This window comes from Zootermopsis nevadensis, unplaced genomic scaffold, assembly GCF_977971745.1.
Source record: "Zootermopsis nevadensis isolate Lab colony 2312 unplaced genomic scaffold, Znev_1.0 Znev_ptg000032l, whole genome shotgun sequence".
NCBI classification, from domain to species: Eukaryota; Metazoa; Arthropoda; class Insecta; order Blattodea; family Termopsidae; genus Zootermopsis; species Zootermopsis nevadensis.
The window spans coordinates 4,097,125-4,115,912 of NW_028259164.1; the positions used below are offsets into that span (position 1 = coordinate 4,097,125).

The 18,788-nt window shown below is 45.9% G+C and overlaps 1 protein-coding gene across 2 annotated transcripts in view; it reads left to right on the forward strand.

The window, feature by feature from the left end:
* The window catches only part of LOC110827774 (Kv channel-interacting protein 4), a 94,324-nt gene that overhangs the window by 5,529 nt on the left and 70,007 nt on the right, over positions 1-18,788 (forward strand). The window contains exon 1 of one of the 2 annotated variants that reach the window (XM_087359703.1): positions 2,937-3,012. The exons of the other annotated variant lie outside the window; for it this stretch is intronic. The gene's annotated coding sequence lies outside the window, so the exon portion shown is untranslated. Of the gene's footprint in view, positions 1-2,936; positions 3,013-18,788 lie in introns of those variants that run through there. 2 annotated transcript variants of the gene reach the window in all.

Sequence of the window (18,788 nt, forward strand, 5' to 3'; positions counted from 1 at the left end):
TGGCATCCGAAATTAATATTTTTCTTTCTTTTTTCAATTTCGACACTGCATCTGAGTTCGTAACGTGGCTTTAAAGTTCACATGTGGAGAGAAATGAACGATCACGTGACTTTACTCTTAGCAAAGACCCCGTAACGTGACACAAATGTAACTTTTTTCCGACGACGTGTCTTAGAAAATTCCCTTCCCTCCAGGCGGACTTGCAAACAATGAACGACGTCTTTTGATACTAGCAGCAAAAAAGGACTCGTGTTTTTGGAGCCGTTTCAATGCTGGGAACTGACGATTTCAATACTCAGCTCTGGGAGGAAAAGTAAAGAGTCTACTTTAGAAAAGGTAGGTGAAGGAGGTTTATAAAGATAATTAAACCCCATTTTGAAGCGCGTATTTGTGGAAGAAGATACTAATATAATTTATTGTGGTTCACTACGCACCAAAATTTTTAACATCGCTGAATATCTTGGAAATGTTTAACTTTTTTTTTATTATTTGCAATCTTAGGCAATCCTCACCAGCAGCGCCCTCGAACAACGAATTCCAATTAAATTTCGTATTTATTTCTGTCTTTAAAAGAGGAGTACTTCCTGCAATCAGGGACGCCCCATTAGTTCTGTGCTTAAATAAATTCCTGAAAACTACAAAAGAGCTTAAGTTGAGGGCTGTAATGAACGTAATGATAAATGCAATTGTTTTAATTTTAGGAATACTTTGTGCGCTGATTAACGAAACTTCGCTACACAAGGAATGTGAACACTGCAGGCCACAGCAGATTGCACAAATATAATAATAATAAAAAACATTCAACCAAATTTTATCGTTACTGGGATGGCAAAATCATTTTGAACCTGAGGCCTGCAAGTGTAAATCTTCATAAAGTTTTCTGGTAGTTTATTTTATTTGTTTGAGACAGGGTCTCTGTCCTTGAAAGCCCGAAACGCAAACTTCAACACACGTGAGGTGCCTGATCAATAGACGACCGCCTTCTCACGCGTCCATCTGTCCCTTGAAGACACCTCAAGTGATGTATAAACTATGAGTGCGCCTGCTGTCGGTACAAAGTGGCGTCCCTTCAGGGACAGGCACGGAGATGTCCCTGTGCCCTGCTCCGCGTCGCATGCTCAGTGGCTGTGTGTTCCTGCGACTGCCCTTCGAATGGAGTTCCGCTGCGATGAGAAGCGATTCGTCGGTCGACTTTGGTTTTTGCCTCGATATTTTATCCCCTTCTCCCGTGTCAGACAGCGAAATTAAATTCGCATTTGCCGTCGGTGCGAGGGGCCTTGTGAACGCGATGCTGACGTGTTTAAAGAGATGAGGACGAAACACCGCGCAAGAAGAACGAAGTTCTGTGAAGATGTTAATATAAATTGCAGACAAAATTCCCTGTTTGCTTTTATTCATACAAAATTATGTTCCCATCTAAGCCTGCGTCTCTCTTAAGTGGTCTCTTTAGGGTTTCCGACCGAAATTTTGTACGAATTTCTCATCTCAGCCGCACGACATGCGAGGACAGAACTGGAAAGTGGCAAACATTTTCCGCACTTGATTTAATCGACAGCAAAATTTCGCTCGAGAGACAAAGGCGTCAGGAAATCCGTTGTATTCGCGGCCTCTGGTTCCGACTGTGACGACGCGCAAATGGGAAGCTGCGTGTATTGAGCCCGCTGGCAGGGACTGGCTAGGAACCAGTCTCTTTCAGCATATAAATGGGGTTAATAAAGCGAGGCCTGGTTTTAGCTGTTAAGTGAGGACAGCTGAAAGCCGTGTACATGCATTTTGTCCACACGAACGCAGATTAATCAGTGTTGGTGCGCATATTTTCATTAATTATCTGCATTGCGACACCATGTGAGGTGTGTATAAACACAGTACAGACTGCCTGAAAAGTCTGAAGCCGCTGACGAAGAATTTCTTCAATCTCCCAGTAGTTGTTCACTTTGTCCGTCAGTCATCCGTGAGCTTGTCTGTTGACGGAATGCGATTTGTTGTGGATGTGAGCTACGTTTTTGCTTCCGGAATTAAATCCAAGAAGAAATTAAGAGCGGATTAAATTTTCCGCGATGCTTCTTACTGCGCAGTTAATTGTGTTTTCTCATCCCGCATCTGAGAACGGAATCTTCTCGTTATGCAGGACTTTTTAAATGCGCCAGTGGAATTGGTGTCTCGCAAGGAAATGAAGAGAAGGCCTTCGACTTGCCACCGACTAAGTAGCAGGCTCTAAGCAGGTGATCACACCAAGGAGGGTGAGATGGGCGCGGAATGTAGCACACACGATGGAGGTCAGAACTGGATTAAACTGGCATGGGATCGTTCCGTTTCTGGCTCGTGCCAGCGCGATGATTAACCCCGGTTTCTTTAAAAGGTGGCGGACAATTGGTTCTGAGGACTCCGTCGAGTCTTTCACAATTTGGGCGTTAATAAACTCCTGAGACGCAGAGTGCGGCGGAGGAAGACGAGAGAATCTTCGCTGTGCGAGCAGTGCCGCGTGGTTGCGTTGCGCGGTCGACAGGGGCTGGGACACAGCAGTGTGTAATGCGGGAAGTTGGCGATCAGTGGGTAGTGCGTCCCCGCTCGGCGTCTGCTCTCCCGTCGGATTGCGTCCTGTCAGGGATTCGCTCGCTGTTATCGCAGACGGACAGACACACAAAGGAGGAGCCCGGGCTTCTGTGAGGAAGTTGTCGAGCAGCTATTGGTTATAAATTGCAGTGCAAAGAAGTTGCGAACGTGAAGTCCTGAGTGGTTTTTGAAAGAAGCCTTCCCGAAAGATTAGGAACACGAAGATGAATGAATTATACCCCGTCCTGCAAATAAATCACTAAAGTTTCCTTATTGGCTTTGTTGGTGCGTAACCGGGGGGGTGCTAACCATGCGTGAGTTCTTGGTGTGCTCTGCGTCCTTCACTACGTCCGCTGTGCGTAACAAGTAGCTAAGTGTCGTTAGTGCCAGTGAAGAATGTCGCGGCGACACAGGCATGGTGTCGTTAGATCGACCGCCCCCTGAGGAGGCGTGGCTCAGGTAAGGCGAATTGACTTCAGCTTCATTTACGACGGTCGCAAAAAACTTTCTTTCCCACGAAGAAATCAGAGAAAAATAGTGTTTGTAATTTAAGTGCGTATTAGGACAGCAAAATTCAGCTGTTTCCTATAAATGTTGTTTTTATTTTTTCTAATTTTTTTGCCGGAAATAATTTGAGGCCTAAACTTTGCGAGTCACCAGCGTGTGTTTCTCCACGCATTTTGCTTCTCTCAGCATGGCCCCCCGCCGTCTAATGTCGTCAGAAGCGTAGTCGCCCATTCGCCTTATGAGATTGTCAGTTCGTCAATCACAGCGTTAAAACGTAATCCATCCGCATTGACGGACTGTTTTGTCTGGAAACTGATTTATTTAGGGCGTGCGAGAGGTTGGTGCGTCCTGTTGTGATCGTATCAGAACGCATCTTTTATTAGCGAACTGATTTATATTTTAAGCAGCACAAGCGAATTTAACAACGCGCAAGGCCGATATATTTGCTTCACTGTCGCTCAGTACAGTCCGTTCAAAGCTCTGATGTGCGAGTCCTGCCTCGTGTCAGCACTTACAGCTTCTCTTCAGTCGTGCCGATTCAACGATAATTATTTTATTAACTTTCATTGTCTTGCCGTTTGCGTGACGAGAATGAAAAAGGCGCAGGAGGTGAGTTAACAGCCCCGCATTTAAATGAAACAGACCCGCATGCAGAGTAGAGCAATACCCCTGTTTATTTTTTCCCCCAGTTGCCATGGATACATGTTAGAGTAGGAGCCACTCGCTTGGTTACAGAGCCTTGACGGAGGAAAAGATGTCATATCACACTGGCAAAATTCGCATTTTTCTAGTCTTGAGCCACCGTGAACATTTTATCGACTTGACAATCAATAATTCGGCAGTCAATGACGACTTGTGCCGTCTTTTGTAAGCTCCTTGTTCTAGTTATGAATCACCAGAATCTCTTACGTTTGAAATTAGGGCCTTTGCTTCTGAAATGTGGAGACCAACTTTTGTTTCTTGACGTGTGAAATCTACGGTTTGCTAGTGAATTGGTACGGGTAAAGACAGGTCTTTCGCCACATGTTGAGGAAGAATCCAAGAATACCTTTAAAATATTCAGTAATAATCTAAGGATTTCATTACAGCCCTCTAAAATGTACGCTGGGTCTGAAGAAGTGTTGAAGTCCCTCACGTTCTTTGTTGTTGTTGTTGTTGGCTTACTGTTTTTATGTCATGTGTGGGTTAGCGGCTGTAAGTTTACAGATTAAACTTTACGAGTTTTCGTCCCACATAATGGATGTTAATACTTAATGCCGTCAACTGCATCGCCTCATATTTTCGCTTGGTGGTTGTTCGTCGTGTTGGTCTCTGCTGAGGTTTAATAGAGCGTACAGACTCATTAATGTATCGTTTCGGGGCTCTTAGTACCACTTAAGTCTAGTAAAACGACGCGGCTTGTTTCTGCTGTGATTAAATGTAAATCGTTTTAACGCAAAAATTTAATGGAAAATTAAGGAGTGCCGTACATTCACTGCGAGTAGAAGTCGTAAAATGTTTTCGGGCTAGACTTCCCACTTCGTTAACACGTTTAAGCGCTGTTTCTGCAAAGTGTTCACAATTATTTCCGAGACAATTCTTTTTATTTTATTAGTTCCTGGTTTACTGTCACGTGTCAGACTTTGAATCACTCGAACGAAAAGTTAAATCAGACGCTTCAGCATTTTATTTTCATATTCTGAATGAGTTTTTCCGTGTAATTTAAAGTAGTGGTTTTGCAACTAATCTTTGGCCCACGTTGTAGCCCACTCGAATGTTCAATGAAACGAGCATTAAAGTATAGAGTCCACTGTTTTGAAACACCCTACGTTTCTGTGTAAAGTCTTGTAGACGTGTGGAAAGCATGTGACAGGCTCTACAGTCAGAACACTGTGTTTTGTGAGCTGCAGAAGCAGCGTCTTGTAAAAGTTATCTTGCGTATGCGACGGAGATTATTAAAATTTTAAAAGTCACATTTTGTTAGTAGATTATTCTGAAAGGCGAAATATGTGAAGTGATAAATAACAAAACTTTGCGCGCATGAATAAGTTACAACTCAGTCAAGACCAGATTATGAAACGGCGAAAGATACAGGCCGACTGCAATAAGCGCTCTGAAACAACCAGCTGGAGCGGATAGAACGAGGATGAGGGAGGACATTTTAATTTCCGACGCTGTCCGGACGGCGCACTTCAGCCCTTCAGCCCTTCAGCTATCAATCTTGCTGCTACAGAAATCCGTGCATTGGACGGCCAATTACTTAAATGACCCCGTAGCTCACAGCGCCGGCTGGGTCCTTGTTTCTACGATCCACGTTCTTAATTAACACTTCGAGTTCGCGGATGGACTCACGAGTCCGGTGTAAGAGACACTGCTCTTACGGCACCAGAAATGGGCGCACTTGAGCATTCAGCTCGTAGTTTTATTCGGGTGTAAAATTTGGCATCTCTTCGTGTGATACAGATTCGGAGATTTTTGAGAGCGGGGCTCAGAACAAAAGAGGCGGGAGCATTGCTTAACGACGGCCTTCATAATTTCTACGCTTTAGCAACTAGTGTTATGTAAGATGACGAGATGGACAGGGCATGCAGCACGCATTGAAAAGGCGGGAAATGCACGGAGTATTTACGTCGCAAAACCTGAAGATAGGAGGCCAAATGGAAGACCTAGGAATAGATGGTAAAACAATATTAAAGTCGATCTCAGTGTGACTGTGTGAGGATACGGTCCATTTGCGGGCTCTTTTGAACACGGCAATGAATTTTCGGGTTTCATAAAAGGTGGGAGATGTCTTGAAACGAGCTTAGCGAATATCAGCTTGACGGCTAAAATTGTATGGCGATTTCTCGTATGCCCCGCCCACTTCGATTGATCGTAATAGGGCGCATCGAAGTGCACAAACGACGAATTTGCTGTGTTTTCTGCGCATGACAGGGTTTTCTCCTTGCCTCGCGCTCCTCGCGCCTTGTCCGACGCACCACTCTGTACACCCCTGTCGCTTTCGACCGGGGAAGAATCACGTTCCTCCGTTTGTGTGAGACAACGAACACTGCCGAGGCCTGTTTGCTCTTTGATCCCAGTGTAAGGACATCGTCAGTTTCTTTTCTTTTATTGAAGCAAATCTCCGAGCTCGCGTTTGTATGGGGATTAGTAACTCTGCTTAGCCTCTTCCTGTTTTGTTTAATTTCGGATTCAGCAGCTACTGACACGCCCTCTTTCCATGGATCACTCGCCTGAAATTAAATTAATAACATACTTTAGTGACATTTCCTGCAGTCTCGCGAGCTTAATGTGGCGGTGTCCACTCGACGACATACGTGTACATAATTATCCATTACTTGAGCCCTCAAATAATTAATGGACATTCTCTGTCGGGCGGAGCATGGAAATTGATTTGGCTTTGCGGTTGCAATAAACCGAGAAGTCGCATTGATCACAGAAGCCCGGCACAAAATGTGACGCGCTGCTTCGTTTTCCACGTGTCAGAACGAACTTTTATACGAGTTTTCAGGCAACAGACATGCTCTTATCCGATCCCATTTAGCCTAGCGTCCGTTGATATGAATCTGGCCACGTATTGACCCCCCGCGAAGTGGTCAGAATGGAGAATAAATGCGACGGAGCAGTCCTGGTCATTTTTCAAAACTTCGAAGTCAACAGGGGTCCGTGACGCCCAGAAGAGATTCGCTGTTTAGTTTAGTTTGTAGCAGTGCGTTTCGTTTAGCTCAAGAGCCGTCTTGCGCCGTGACAGGTTAAAACACGTCGCACGAGTGTCTCCGTGCTCCTGTTTTCCCCCCCGAGGATTTATTTTGCGTCCAGAATGAAGACACTTTCTTTCGTGCTTTTATTTCTGACTCGCGGGCACACGACGACTTCTCAAAAAGGCAGTATCTCAAGGAAACCACACACGAAGTGATAATCAACATTACGTAAATCTCAAGACTAAAAATCCTGCAGCCACGCGAAGTAACACTGAAACAAACTCCGCAAATGCGAGTTTGCTGACAGCTCATTCCATTAATTTGCATTAAAGATACAGAAGCTGTTCTTCGTTGCCTTCCCCGGGTGCAGGAAAGACATAATAAAGGAAAAGGAACACGAGGATAATATTAAAATAGATGATAAACTAGGTGTTAGGTCGTTGACTGCATTAGCAGGCCAGAGACACGGTCCAGTTGTCGGCTTTTGTGAAGTCGGTGAAGAGCACTCGGAATATATAAAAGCGTAATAATTTCTTAGCTGGCAGAACGGGGGGCCTCTGCCCCATCCAGTTATTAAGGAAGCAAACACAGAAATGCTTGTAACGAAACAATGAGGCAAGAGAACTGCTGATCTCCTAACTTTCAGACGTGCAGCCTCTCTCAAACGCAAACTCCCACTTGAGACACTGCCTCGTCCCTCAAGGTTTTATTCAGTCGTCGAATGCCTTTGTAATATTTCGAGAGGAAGTCAGTCTGTCTGTCTGTATATAAAGTGCAGATGGTGTAGGAAACGAGCTCACTGCGGCCTCACACTCAACGCACTACTTAATAGCTCTTACAAAATTGGAATATTTCTGTATTAACAGCGTCTCTGCAGTCTGGAGATGGTCAGAATCTAGTGATGAAAGTCGTGCATTCTGAGGGCCTAACGTAATCAAATCCCAAGTTGCAAAATGTGACGCTAATCGAGATTTGGGAGTGGATTCGGCGCGGGGTACAATCCCCACGATGCTCTGGCGTCGGTGAGAGCATTGAAGGGGCCGGATCAAAACACAACAGAGTAGGCCCTACAAGGCGATTCGTTGCAGTGCGCTGTGTCGCCATGTTTAGGAAAGTCACATGCTCTTTTACGTCTTGACAGACTGCGTGAAAGATGAGCCCTTCATGGCAAACTGATGGTAGCTCAGCCGTTCAGTCGGTTCTCCCGTTTCTGTGTTTACAAGAGCCCACTATCGAAATCCATCCTAGGTCAGAAGAATCAGAAGCACGCTCTCATCCCCGTATCCTTAATATTAATATTATCCTCCCATCTACGCCAGTGTCTTTCAGTCTGTCTCTTTCCTCCAGCGACTTCCTCCGCGTTGTGTCCGGATGTTCTCTGGCTTCTTCTTCTTCCACAGCCTGCGTCTGGCTGGTGCCAGAGGACCGAATGTCGTCGGGGTTCTGGTGCAAAGGGAGGCTTCGTTGCCAGGTATCGTCAAACATCTCGAGCAAACTTCGTGGGTGAAGGCAGAAACCGATGGAATGCGGATCTTAAACATTCATACGCTGCTACATGTTCTGTTGGAAGGGATGAACTTTCATTAACCGATGACACGCTCCAGGGTCGTGTGGGAAGAACTTCGTTAAGTAGGCGGCAGAGGATCATCACGGGCGCTACATCCGCCTTTTGATGGCTTTTTATCGTCTGCCCTTTGACACGTGTCCGCGCATTTCCACGTCCGCCGTTCACGCGGATTAAACTTAAATTGCTTCTGCAGTAGAATGGCGGGAGAAGCTGCCGGTAGTGTATCGTATGACGATATTGATGTAGTCAATGCTGATTACAAGGTGTTTCAAAAGCAGAGCTATCAGTGTGTCTCTCATGGTCCTCTGTGCTGTGTTACCGTTTCCCTCGTCGTCTCCTGCCTACAGTGGAGTGACGTCACACACTCGAAGTGAGGAAGAACGCGTGTATCGGTGGTCAGAACGCGCGAGTTCTTTTATTTGAAACAATCGCGGCCGGTCCCGCTGTTGGCTCAGTCTGATTTATTACGTTTTCAGATCGGGGCCCTGGGGGGTGGGGGGGGGGGCGATCTCGTGCTGGAGTGAAGCCAATCGCAGTTTCGCAGCCGAAAGTTGTCGCTTTAACGACGGACCGACCGACCGATCACTTGCCACGCCTCGCTCGGTCCCAGCTCCAAGTGCCTTATCGAGGTCGGCAGTCAAATGGATAAACCGGTAAATGATGGCTCCTTTTCAGGTTTCTCGGTTGAGACTGCACTGAATTATAAAGATTCCGGCTAAAACTTTCGCAAGGCCTCACAGCAAATTCTTCGTGAAGTCACAAAAGTACCGCGTTAGTATCACTGACTTGCGTGTAATCTACTTGCAGGGGAATAACGCAGTCGCCTAACGCGAATGCCGATGTTTGGCTTTTATTTGCAAAGCAAGGAGCCTCGTTGCTCTGGTCGGACGCCCCTAACCCGAGTTTAATCCGTAGTCCAGTTTTATTGTTTTACTGTAACCATAAATATCACTGCCCTCAACTGTGTGAACTTGCCTGCTCTTACGTTATAACGCGTCCTCTGTTCCGGTGACAGTAGGAAAACGTAGCTTCGTTTGCGTCTATTTCCAGACGAGCCGTCTCGCCGCCAGTTTGCGACAATTGTAATTCGTGTGTGTGAGCTCGGCCGATGTGCCCCACACACGTTCGTAGTCATCGCTTGGGCTCTCGTAATTACGTGTTCTGAGGCGAAGTTTAAAAGCCAAGGCGTGTACTCAGATCGCGCTGAGTAGGAAATGTGTGGCCCAAATGTTTACCTACGCCAACTTCACCAACTTCACCAACTTCCACTCGCACGAGGTTAAAGGAGATCGCTCCAGCCTGACTCTGTCCTGTTCAAGTTCACAGGCCTTTCAGAGGGTCTTGCTGCCTCCTTCATCAGGGCTTATCTCCGCTCAGTTCACAGTTGTTTTATCCTCCGCTTGTCCGAATCGGAACAACCCTCTGCCAATCATCATTAACGGGGCTGACACTTCGCGCCATTAGGGCAGCCTGCGATAAAGCCAACAGATTGTTACGAAACTAGTTCGTGATACGTATCTTAGAAATCTGCTCTTTAACGAGCGACTTAAAATCAAAAGTCGATTAATGTTGCAAGCCTTCCGATTATAACTACAGGCTGATCGAGCTTCAGGTGAAGAACCGCGGCGATTTACAGTGTTCATTCTCACCGCACAGCAGCAGACTGACGCGGCAGGACCCAGTTCACACGTGACAGCACGTGGAAACTGCGGTCCATCTTGTTTTAGTGGCCGTCTGACATTTCTGCTCGCTCATTCAGGCACGGGCTGTGTCATTGTGCGTCGTTAAACATTCACTGGTGCGAGGAGTGTTTTTCGAGGAAACCGACAAGATTTTATTCAGTCGCCCTACGCGCTGCACATGTACTGACAGCCGAAGTGGCTTATTGGCTTCAGACAAGAACACGATTTCGCCGAATTGGTCTGCGTTGCTCTTCTGAACAAAATCTTCTGAAACATGGCCGCTGCTGTCTCAAGTGATTGCGTCAGTGTAGCCGCGTCCTGATTGGGCAGTTTCACTTCCAGACACTTCATATGGCAACGAAACCACGTAATTGGGGCTGGCGCTGACTGCCCTGTGTTCACATTCTGCCGACAAGCGCTTCGTAATTTGTCATTTCTGTAATTATTTCTGCCTTGCAAAAGTACACACAACTCGCGCTTCGTACTGCGACGAATTCAAAGCGCTGACCGTCTCCTGCGGATTCTAATGGTTATGAGTTCTCAGCAAGCGGTTGAATTGTATCCACGCACTTTCATCCTTTAATTAAACTCGACTTTGTCACTCCTGCTTCGTCTCTAGGTGGTCTTGTGTTCAGATCTCAGTTTTAGAAGACAGGCCGTAGCGACTGCTGTTTTCCGTGTATTTCCGCAGTCCCTACAGGAAAATACAAGGACAGTCTATATCATAAAGTAGGCCACGACATTTCCACTTCATCTTTCTCATAGACCTGAACTGTTCGACGTTACACGGCCCAAAGGACTTGAAAGTGAGTCCTCACGTAAGCCGAGAATCTGTAAGGATTTATTTCTATCAGCCAGTTTTAGTGTCGTCCTCGCATTAACTCTGACGCTGTCTCTAGGTGCATTTTTACGAATATGGCGCTAGGCGAAAACGCTCGGCTGACAGGCGGACGGGAACGCTGTCAGCGCCACGACAGTCCAGTCCACCGCTGACTCCTGTCCCTTCAACAGCGGTTTGCACTTCATAAATGAAATTGCAGCGACAGACACGTACATATATATATATATATATATGTATGTATGTATCATATTTGATCCGCATTTTGAATCCCGCTGCTTTTAATTACAAGGAAGCTTTTTACAAGATAATTACAACTCGTTCTGCTGGGATCCAGCGCTGACAGTGTCTCGTGTGATGTGAATTTACAAATTCCTAATATTAGAGATAATGTGTCTGCTTTGACATGCATTTTCTCCTTTGACAAGCCAGGCTAATTAAATATATAGACTGAAATAAATGTCGTATTTTCTAAACTAATTGAATTGCATTTTTCCATCAGGAGTTTCAGATTGCGAAATTTAAATTTTATAACTTTTTTTTTAAAAAAATGGAGCACGTAAGAAATTGAACGTTCTTCCGTGCCTTGTGCATCGTCAGTCCAGTCCACATCGCATTTGTTAGCGTTGACTTCTGTGTTGCTGTTTGCACAGAGCAGCAGAGGTGCATTATGGCTGACCCATTTTTGCGACATTATTTTCCGTTGAATTTGATCAAACCGAGAACTGTCTCTACGTATTTCGAAAATAAAATACATTTTGCCTCTGTTTTATTTCTCGTGCCAACTGGGGCTCAAAATTCGGCTAACAGCGTCCCCAGTTCACGTGTTCACTCAGTTACAACTGATCTGTGCGACGGGACTCGAACACGCGTCCACGGGAACAAGCGACGTTTTCGTGTTAGTGCTTACACTTTCAAAATGCACGCGGTTAACGTCTGGACAAGGGATCTGAGGGGTGTTTGTGTGTGAGTTGGCATCTCTGAAAGGGTAACCGCTGTTGTTAAACCGATCGTAAATGCGAATTTTGTTCTCGGAGAAGCTCGTCATAAAAGACACGAACGGAAACGGGAAGTTGTGTAATGGACCATTTGCGTTCATGCAACATGTAACTCCTGTCATTTCGTTATGGAACTAACATGTACATAATTTTAATTACTGGGATATCGGAACAGACAAAGAACCCATAAACGATATTTCATCTCAGTTAACTATTATCTAGTCAGCTCAATGATTTTATGAACTCTTGCCATAGCGAATTATGTTACACGATGCTGGAAATTGAATCGCGCGTTAAAGTGGTTGAGTGTGTCTGCAACTGATCCTGCGGCCATGTTTACAGCTGCTTTAAAAGATTCTTCACGTGTAGTCAGTAGTAGTGTCCTCGTATTTGCGAGGTCCTTGCTTCGAAAACTTTCTTTACTGAAAAGGATGAGATATGAACAGACGTGAATCAGGTGGCAAGGATCCGTGGCCCATTTTAAGGCAGAATCAGCATTTTATCGCGAGTGCTCGAAGTCACAGAAACTATCAGTGAAGTTGCCGAGTCTGGAAGTCGATCGCTGGACCTTTTTGAACACGAAGGGCCTTAATTTTCCTGGCCTCATTCCTGTTTTAGATTTCCTGATTTTATCCCTTTGAATCGCAGTACACACTATATATAGCACCTGCGTTAACAATCACTAACTTTGCATTTTGCTGTTACTGTTTTTTATGATTGGAAACAGCGATTTTTCCATAAAGAGCTTTAACCAGTCGATCTTTGTAATGGTGAAGCGTTGTGTTTTCTTTTCGGTACGGACTGTATTCTTAAATAATATTTATTTAGACGATCTTCGGCTTCAAAGGGTTAACAGCCTCGAGCATATTAAATGAAGAAAATGTGAGTCCTCACGACTGTGGAACCAGCCAGTCCGCGTCCGGAAATCTCCAAGGTACAAGCCGGAATTTTAAATGTAAGCCCCATCGCATAATTTGAGCCACGGGGTTAGGGAGGATTTGGATGTCCCAGAAGTGCCATGAAGCGCCTTGTGTGCCAAGTGACAGAAACGCCTCCTACACCCAGCGCTAGTTTTCGTCTTTATTTCGGTAATACGAAGAATTAAAGTAAATTCTGCGATCATTGCAGTCCACACGTAAAAGAATTACGAGCTGTGTTTACTCCGATAATCACAGGAAAATCATAGGTGAAACACGTAGGGTTGTTGGTTATTGAAGAAAGTGGTATATATAGTTACCGCTGGGCTTTAAACGGTTAAAGCGACTCCTTAATGGACTGTTGCATTTTGCGCCGTCATTTGTTCAACGACGATTACGAACTGCATCAGTCTGTGGCCAGGTGGAAGTGGTCGTGGCCTCAGAAGAGCGCCGATGCGTCATTTTCCGCATCCCACCCCCTCCTCGATCTTTGTGTGTCAGGAGCAAAGTCTGGGATCTGAACCGAGTTGTTGCATCGAGATGTGTGTTCGTGTTGATGAAACAGTTGATCACTTGTGTACGTGTGACAGACGCCGCGACGCTTCTGATGAATGTGGTGAGCCGCCGACACTCAGCTGTTTGTCCAACTGGCAGACAGTAGGATAACCAAAAAAGTCGCTGGTACGCGTAAACTTTTTCTTTACTTCTAAAGAATTTGCCATGTGCTGGGATCGAATATGCAAATAAAGTATTATATTGGACGCTCGCGGGACTCACGCAGACGATGGAGAAGGCCCATTAATCAAAATGTGATGGGCGTTATAAAATTTCAAATTCTTACCAGAAAGTCTTTTAAAAGATGCTGCGAGGCCTTTGTGTTCTTTATCTCTTTAGATGTGTTGGGACTTCAGTCTGAAAACAAACGCATCGAATCGAGGAAGACATTCTCTTACAAAAGGGTGTTTTGAAAACATTGTCCTTGACTGCCATGACGGAGATCTTGAAAAGTAAAACGTAAGGCGGTGCTGCTGCACTGGACCCAGTGAACAGCAAGAATTAAGAAACGTAAGAAAATTTTGTTACAATTCAACAGATTTTTCGTCTGACTTGCATCTGAAAAACTATTTCAGACTCGGTAACTAAACAGGACTCAACCTAAATTGAGACAAATTGTCTCTGAACCCGCACTAAATCATTGTTTCTTTCTTTTCCCGAGGAATGCCAGTGTCATTTTTGATCTGGTCGCGCTGGTCGAAGAGCCAATCAATCCGGTTTTACACACAAATTTACCGACTTATCCTTCTTAAGAAGCTGATAGTCACTCACTTAGTCGATGCATTTCCTGTCTCTTATAAAACCCAATTATTGTGTTAATTAGAGTCCGCACTGCTGAGCTACCTTTACTTATACCCTGAAGACGGAGAAAATGCGCCTTTTCTTAAGTAACTGCGGCACACATAATCTTCGTCTGTTTGGTGGCTGCGTGTGCGTGGTTTTTGTTTCTCACGTAAACTGAGTACTCAGAGATGAAGCAGAAATGTTACGATGGTTGCCGACAAACCTTCACATGACAGTTATTTGTATTTACTATGTAATTAATAATTCTTTTACTGTGATGCACAAAGAGACATTACAATTTAAAATAAAAAATAGAGGCATCCGAATGGTGCCCGGCCGTAGCACAGCGCAGTACCAACTTCTGCCATTTATGACGTAGCAGTCACGTGAACTTTATATCTTTTATGTCGAAATTTATTGGTCTTAAAGGATCATGGTAATCCCTTAAGCTAGCAGGACACATGCGACAGGGAGCGGGAGAAACGCTGGTCCAGTTTGCTTTGGAAGCCTATAGGGAAGCGCTCACTACTTGCAAAGATAATATTAAAGCGAATATTAATTAAATAGTAGTTATCCTTACGATTTGCTTCAGTGGCTGAAATTTCAGGTGCCATAAAAGGTGGGGGTTTCATGAATAGCTGAGAGCGCTCTTAGCTTCTCAAGGATGACTGTTCCGTGGACTTGGCCACGGGCATTAGCATTTCTGATTAAGCGGAACTTGCAAGAGTTGTTGGGCTAGCTGATGCTGACGGTGTAACGGAGTAATACCACGCGACGTGGGACCTCTCAGACACGGAGGTCGTGGTTCTCAGAAGCGCTAGAACCATGGACGATGTTGCCTGCGTGTTCACCGCAAGGACCTGAAGAAGGTGTCTTAGTGGCGACATCCGCAAAGCTGAAGTGCTCGTCCCCCTGTGTTGCAGCAGTTTGGCTTCTTTTCGCGGTCAAGAGAGCGACATCGGCGACACTTGGGGCTGCTTTTAGCGTCTGTAGGATGGAATAGCTTCTGATACTTTCTTTACTTGTCTTTAGTCATTTCACTTCTGTTATCTTCAAATATACATTTTGCTCGCAGTCTCGTGCGGTCCCCCAGAAACATTCATCTTCTGCCGTGACACGCCCTTCGTCTGCACAGCCAGAAGTCGTTTTTCCGTTCAGTAAACCTCAGTAGTGCAGAACGACAGAACTTCAAGGTCCGTCTGTGAGAAGGGCGGCGTTTGTGCTTTGTACTCGTCACGTGAAGGTGGTGGGCAAATGAGTGTGATGAGATTGGTGGGACTTGCAGCACGCATGGCGAAGCGTCCGCTTGGGAGACTTCGGCGTGGGTGGACGAATGTCAGGGGAGAGGATGCGAACTGGTCGGTAGTGGATCTTCGTGTTTCGTAAACGTTTGCGAATTTGTTGACCAGCTGAGCGACTGTTAGCGTCTCAATAAAGACTCTGATCCATCCGTGGTATGTTTTCCGATAATGTACAAAGTACAGATCGGAGGCGCTGTAGGCGTTCTTTACAGTGAGAAATAATCTAAAACTTTTGCGTTTGGGGGAGGTCCTGTGGTGGACCACTTATATCCTTTTCGCTGATGACCGACCTTAATCGAATTCTGATTAATGATGTGGCGTCAAGTAGGCGTTTTTTATGGAATGTATGCGCAAGGCGCAGTATACTCACCTGCAACGCTTTTCCTCTCGGGTGAGGACGTAGCGAGACGCGCAGATGAAGAAGTTTCGTCAAAATCTGTTGGGCCCAAATTGTTGTGTGGATGCTGCGTACGAAGTTCGTTTAATTATGATTGTAGGAGAAAAGTGCCTGAAGATGTGTGACTGTTACTTCATTTAATCGTTTGTGCTGTGCAAATTCTAGACACGACATTGACCTCAGTGCGTCCGAAAGAACCGAAAGCAATCTGTCATCATTCGGGGCGGAGTTCGATCTGCGTCGAGTTTTATCGACCCATCTCGACTTCGGCTCACGTAATGGGCCGCTGCACTGGCATCCGTTTGACTTGTTTACTCGTAGATAAGAAGTGCGCACACAGAATTGGCGCAGTGGTGGAGGCTGGGCTGAGTCGTTGGAACTAGCAAGAGAGAAAGATGTTGCCTCGGGCTGCTTTCACACGTGAGCCGCTCAACTGAGGGGATCGCTGAGCCTCGTGTGAAAGCAACCTTAGGGACAGAACGAGGTCCACATCGGAGGAAGGCCCAAGGGGGTTGCCGAGAACTGCGTTGAAGTGGCGCGAAGATTGAGTGTCGCCTGCGCTTTGCAGGCTGAAACAACGATCAGCGAAATGCTGACGTTGTGGATGGAGGTAACGAGAGTAGCTGGCTCCATGGAGCACGCTGAGTTGGCCTTTCGCGAATCCCCCAATGTTCACTACCGCGTTCATAAGAGCCCGTCACAGACCCGCGAACTGAGTCGGACGGATCCAGTCCAATTCTAAAAGACCCACTTCAACATTTCTCTCACATTCACGTCTAGGCCTTCCGAGTGGCGTCTCCTCTTCTGGGTTTCCAACCGAGTATCTGCACGTCATTCTCCTTGATTTTATCACCCTAATAACATTTGGTGACGATGTAACGATAGCAAAATTTACCTCGCCCGTCAGCGGTCTGCTTGATTTTCCTCTACACAGAATCCAACTCATTTGCTCGTAGCAGCGCTGGTCCATGAAAACCTGTTAGCTCCAACAGATGTCGTCGAGCTACGTGTTAACTGGCGGTTCGCCAAGAGAGGGATCCCTAACTTATCGTCACCAGCGAGCGCATTTGTTTAAACTTGATTATATTAAACCGTAATTGAAAATGGCGTTTCAACTGAATTATTAACTTCCCGAGTTCTGGATGTTTCAGCTGCCGCTGGCGCCACGTTCTAAATTTTTCACCTCGTTTCAAACTTAAACTGCTTTTAGCTACTGCACGTCGCGAAATAGACGCAGCGTTCCTCTCGCGCGGACTCGCCTTGTTCCGGGCTCAGGCACTCGGCACTCCCGTTGTTTATTCGCGGATTGTCGTCGTGATAAAAATTTCACGTTTACTGACTGTGGCGGCAGAAGCGGAAGTTCGCCGGTGGACGCGATCCTGAGTCTGTTCATTCGACCCCCTCCCCTTCCCCCCGCCCCAATCCTTGTTCTGTGTTTATGGGATTCATATTAATGTTACCATCCTTCGCTGACTTGTCTTCCAAGTTGGGGTTTTCCAAGAGGTTTTCCACCACAATTCTTATAGCACAATTGATATCATCAAATGGTATTCGGAATTTGCTTCAATTTGCATTTTAAATAGCATCCGTGTGTTTAATTGGTCTAAGATGATCGTTGAAGCTACCAGAGTCATTTATTCACACGTCAGAGGGACACTCCATGCTTCTTTACAAGTAAGTTGCTAAGTACCGAATTAGACCATTACAGAGTTGACAAGAGCCTCAGAACTTTCAGGCATTTTCTGTTCGTTTTATGTTCACGGAAGACTTGGTTCGAACGTCGCTCATAGACAAGGCGTCTTCAGGAATAAGGACGAAGCTTTCGAAGTTTCATTAACGCGAGTGATGGAGCTTATATCATCCGTCAGCATTTAACCTTGGCACGTGTCAAATAATAGGGAATTGACAGATGCCAGTCGCTTGACACAGCCACCTTAATGTGCGATCCGTCTTCGGATGTACGAAAACTCGTCCTCGTCTGAAAGCGTGCTCCAAAGTTTCGTCCTCTCGTCGCTTGCAGTTTCTCATTTGTAGGATTTGGGGTTCTCAAGGCGGTGGGCACTAAGACGGCTGTCTTCTGGGTTCTTGTAGAAGTTTACCTTCTTTTAAGAGGTCCTTGCTGCCTCCATCATCAGGATTTCTGGGTGTTTAAAAGTTGTCAGGGATTTTTACAGTACGCAAGGAGATAGGAAAGAACACGTGTCTTGCCGCATACAAAGTGATTAGGCCCCCGGAACTCAGGGTGGACACGTCGTTACGAGGTCGAACCCGAAATCCTTACTTCACCTGCCACTAACAGTTCCTGAAATATGCAAGACCACTTTCTCACCTCCCCCTGCTGCTGTAGGCTGTCCCGCCCATCTCCTGTTCCTCTATCTCTCTGTCCGCTGTTCGTGGGAGATGCGACTCCGGCACAACATTAAAAGTGTCGCAGAGAAACACGGTGGGAGGAAGTGGTCTGGATTCTTATGAGTCGCGAACGCGGCAGAGGACCTTTTCCTGCAAGCTGAGACACCATCAGCGTCTGTAGTATAACTGGTTTCCGTGGATCTAGTTGTGACCTGCGCGTTGAACTTGGTCGTGGCGTCTGACGTCAGCGCTGTCGTCCGTTGTCGCGGCAAATTGCATAATTTACGTTGAGCGTTTGCGGCTTTATACCAAGCAGAGGAAAATTCGTCCGATGGATGTCAGAGCAAAGAAACTCGTACATGAACTCATTACGAAACCCTGAGTGGTTCCACATCAGCACCACGTGGCACCACGAGAGACACGGGAAACGTGGTGGTTTATGGTACCAACTGATAACTTTGCTGGAATGAGAAAGTTTTTAGTAATTTTGTTCCTTCAGGTAGACCAAGGAAGGTGTGACCAGAACGCGTTTTGTGGCCGGAACAGTCTCGAACCAATCCCTGACAGCCGATTGCTGACTATTTTGAGACCCACCACCTTCATCTGACTAGTCACGTGGATGCAATCGGCCGTTATTATAACGGGTCCTTTGTGAAACTGT